At 41.8% G+C, this 4572-nt stretch overlaps 1 pseudogene; it reads right to left on the bottom strand.

Annotated features, from left to right (window-relative positions):
• Nucleotides 1-3232: 3232 nt before the first annotated feature.
• Bud23-ps2 (BUD23, rRNA methyltransferase and ribosome maturation factor, pseudogene 2) lies at nt 3233-4246 on the bottom strand (annotated as a pseudogene).
• Between the last annotated feature and the right edge of the window lie 326 nt (nt 4247-4572).

The raw sequence follows: 4572 nt of genomic DNA on the forward strand, positions 1-4572 counted from the left end.
ACGTTGCTGCACATTTCACGATACCATTCGTCATTATGAATAGTCTGTGTTGAATATGTTTGTATATAATCAGTTCATCAGATGAGAAACATCAGCATTGCATACATGTGTGTGTATGTATAGCTATCTCAGTGGTCTCCTTAGATTCCAGAGTGCCAAGGGCTGGATCATGTGGCTGATACATAGATAGATAGATACATAGATAGATAGATAGGTAGATAGGTAGATAGATAGATAGATAGATAGATAGATAGATAGATAGATAGATAGAGATATATTTTTTCTCAAGAGACAAAAACTGAACACAACCACCAGCGCTCCCCATACCAAGCAAACAAAATAACACTCCCCAAAAAACAAACAAAACACAGAATACTGTAACCAAATAAACACACACGAACACCTCTGTGGAACCCATTGTATGTTGGATACTACTATTGAACATGAGACCTGTCGTGGAGTGGCTGATATAACCAGTGTCACTATATTGGAAAAATTGAGTTTTCCTCTTCTAGCAGGTTTAAGTGACAGTTCAGTAGTTAATATATATCCTAGTGACTAGGTTTTTATTAATTCATTTTTCATTGTTTCATTTGTTTATTTGAATAATAATGAAATAAAATATAGTAAGATTTTAAAAACTAATAAGTCCTTTCTCCAGTGTATACTTTCGTATTAAATGAGGAAAATTGTTTCTCATGGAGACTGTGTGCACTCACTTATATAATTTTATATCTATGTGATCACTTCAGAGTCTACTGAGGTAGGACTTTTATCCAAAGGGTCTTGTGCATTTACTGCATTCACAAAGGCTTTCACAAGCACAAACTCTTTGTTATTATATATTGTCATAGTTCTTCCAAAGAAATTACACCTGATGTAAGGCTTAAAAGGGGAGGGCCAATCACAGTTTACAGAGGTATGGGGTGTTTGTTGGCATGTTCCAGGCTGTTTTTGCTGGGTTCTTTTTTTTTAAGCTTTATTTCATGTATGTGGATACACTGTCACTGTCTTCAGACACACCAGAAGAGGGCATCACATGCCTATTACAGATGGTTGTGAGCGACCTTATGGTTGCTGGGATTTGAACTCTGGACTCTGGAAGAGCAGTCAGTGCTCTTAACCACTGCGCCATCTCTACAGCTCCACAATCCTCCCAACCCTACTCCACCTTAATCCGTTCTAACCCCACAACACTAGGTAGGAGCAGAACCTTAGAGCAGAATGGGTTGGAGACCTCTTTCAGCCAACAAATAAAATACTTCCTGTTAATTAGGGTGCTTAGGTTCCTTCGGGAAAGTCCAATCTTCCACTTCAAGATATCTCCAACTTCTTTGGTCAAACAGCAACAGCAACAACCAGGACCAGCAGGGAGGGGCAGCAGCCTCTTCCATTTTTCAAGCAAGTCTGGCTGCTTGCAAAGCTCTGCATTCATTCACTCTCCGGAGTCCCAATAATTACATTATCTGCGGCTGGCAAAATATCATGGCCATCATAGATCAAGAGACAGTCATAACCAATGACTGAGGACAAACTGAAGCAGCCCCATATCCCACATCTTGGATTAAAACAAAAACATATTCACCCGAGTTTTAAAAAGATCCAAAATTCTCACTACAAGCGTGTAACACAGACTGTGGGCTGAGTGGTTCAGAAGTTAAGGACACATTCGTCACTGAGTGAGGATCTGGGTCCTGTCCTCAGGACTCAGTCAGTCATAACTCTCTAACTCCAGCTTGCAGGGGATCCAATGCCTCTGACCTTCATGGGCACCCTCACTGCTGTGCACATTTCCATTCACATTCCACTTTATTATTCCAAAATAATAAAAATCTTTTTAAAATCTGACCAAAAATGATAATAGGTTTGGCTTAATAACAAAAAAAAATCAAGCATGGTGATTGCTATGACAGAGAAACAAAAGCAATATGTTGGCGAGGGTTGGGGGGAAGTGACATGATTGGCAGCTCTTGGCACAAGTAAACTCTTGGTGGCTTTCTAAGACACGTGGTCTGGTATCCAGTGTGATCAAAGAAGCACACATGGCTTTCTTCAGTTCACATACAGGTAAAATCTTGGAAAGCTGGTAGTTATCAATGTCTGACCATTGTGTCTTAAAGATCTCTCATGAACTTTACATGTTATTTTACATATGCATGTTTACATATTTGTTTGCATCATATTTGATACCATATAACTGTCATATATGTTTATCACATCGTATTTAATTTGGCTGTGTAATTCATATTTATTCAAGTTGTTTCAACTAGTGCCAACCATGTAACTGCCTCTAGATTGGACTGCAATGTAACTGTCTCTAGATTGGAATGCTATGTAACTGTCTCTAGATTGGACTGCTCTAAAACTATTACAGAACACACCCTCCTACTCCATTTATGACTTTAAAATACACCACTTACTCTTTTGTTTCTAAACAGTGGTATGGTTGTAAATTGCAGTATAGAAATGATGTTTAAATATATACTGTGACTAGAGAAAACCCAGACTCACTGTAGTACATTGTACTACTGTACTAAGCTTCTGTTTAGATGCCATCGATCTTTTTCTTAGGCATTATGAATCTTAGTTATGTTAAATGGGTTGAAAAATTCCTAGAAAATTGGTATAGCACACTTCTGAAAGAGGTCTTAAAAATTTATTTAGGGATGTGTGTGTGTGTGTGTGTGTGTGTGTGTGTGTATTGAAGAAGTCATTTTTTTCTTCCACCATTGTAGATATGAAGAAGTGAACTTAGGTGGCAAGCAGCTTTAACCACTGATGTAGCTCACTGCTCTTTGTAGGCATATTCATGACAGTATTTCTAAAGGTCATTGGCATCAGATGAAAAAAATAAAGGAGGAAGACTGCCCCTGAACACTGATGGCACTGCTCATTTGGGGATTTGATGAGCAAAACCCAGAAGTGAGGCTGCCATACAAACAATACAAACAACCACCAAGATGATTCCTCCAGTTTTTAGAAAGTAATTTAATGCATTAAGGACAAAATAGAACATCCTTAGAAATTTTTTATTTTGGGGTTTTTTAAGACAGGTTGTTGCTGTGTAGCCCCGGCTGGCCTGGAACTTTCCATCTTCTTGTCTCAGATTCCCAGGAGGGTGTTGGGATTACAGGTGTTGGGATTGCCAATCCCAGATCCCTTCAACAATTAGAAAAAAATATTTTGAGAGCTTCCCAAATTTTCTAAAGTACTATATTGCTAGCTCCTGACCTTAAACGTTCAATCCAGAAAATTCCTCAGAGGCAGGTCCTGGTTTAGACAGCTTCCACTCTCTGAACAGAGTGGGTGGCCAGGGACCTCTGCAGGACTGGACGCAGGTCTGGGTGCCCAGGCTCTCAGAGCGTGGCTTGTGCATGCAGCCAGGATACTGGCTGTCAGGTCTGACCTCCTTACCCTGGTGCCTGCATCTCTCCTTCTTCTCTAAGACCCACTCCTGGCTCATCTTCACCAGGTCCCTCTCTGCCTTCTTTTGTGGAGTCTGCTCACTGATGAAAGTAGACTCGTGGGCCTGGTCTGCATCCTAATTCTCAGTCAGCCCCTTTGGCAGGGAGATGAAAGGCCCAGAAAACAGAGGTAGAATTTCTTTGCTTTGGCTCTGTTGGGGAAATTTACCACCACACTGACAGTGAAGCCTGCCCTCGTGGCCTGGCTTGTGATCAGATCCAGCTGCTCCTAGTTCTCTGGGTACAGCTGTAGGACCCACTGACAAGGGTACAGAGAAGAAAACAAGTGGTAGTGGCACCTGGCAGGGATATCCGACTTCTTGTTTGCGTTGCAGAGCCACTGCACAGCAGAGATGCCGATGCAGCCATCAGAAGAACCCGGTCTGAAAGGTACTCCCTGGCCCATGTTCCCTAGCAGTAAGTCTCCCTGTGTCTCGGTTCAAGGTGGCATCCAATATGGCAGGGCTGATGTCAATGCCCACCCAATAGTCTCCCTCTTCTGAGACATAATCTCCATTCAGTCCACAAACCCGCAGTTGATGTCTAACAGTTAAGAGGGCTGACCTTCTGGCAAACAGAAAAGCTCCAGCGCTTGCTCAGTCATCTTGGTCTGGATGTCAATCATCCGTGAGTTGCGAACGTATTTCCAGGCTTTATTCGGGTCATTAAACAGCTCTGGAGGTCCACTGTGTTCGGGTCTCCGGCTATGAGATGACATCTCTAAAGGATGGCAATACGCTGGGGCTCTTGATTCCTCTTAACTAGGTAAGTTTGTTCTCTCTCTGTCTCTGTCTCTCTATGTCTCTCTGTCTCTCTCCCCCTCCTCCCTCCCTCCCTCCCTTTCTTTGAATCTGCAATGACTTAAGGACACCAGACTGCAGATCATTCAACATTCATTCATTCGTTTATTTATTGAGATAAGATTTCACTATATAGTTCTTCTGACTGTCCTGAAATTGTAGACCCACTTCCACCTGGCTTTAACTTTTAGACGGTAGACTCAGACTATAGTGATTCTCTAGGGGCCACTAGACCTTCAGACCTAAACTGTGGGTGAGTCACTTGTCCTATTTTTCTGAATCTTCCAGCTTCTTAGACTGAGTAACAC

Source organism: Rattus norvegicus, chromosome 1 (genome assembly GCF_036323735.1).
Source record: "Rattus norvegicus strain BN/NHsdMcwi chromosome 1, GRCr8, whole genome shotgun sequence".
In the NCBI taxonomy this organism is placed as follows: domain Eukaryota; kingdom Metazoa; phylum Chordata; class Mammalia; order Rodentia; family Muridae; genus Rattus; species Rattus norvegicus.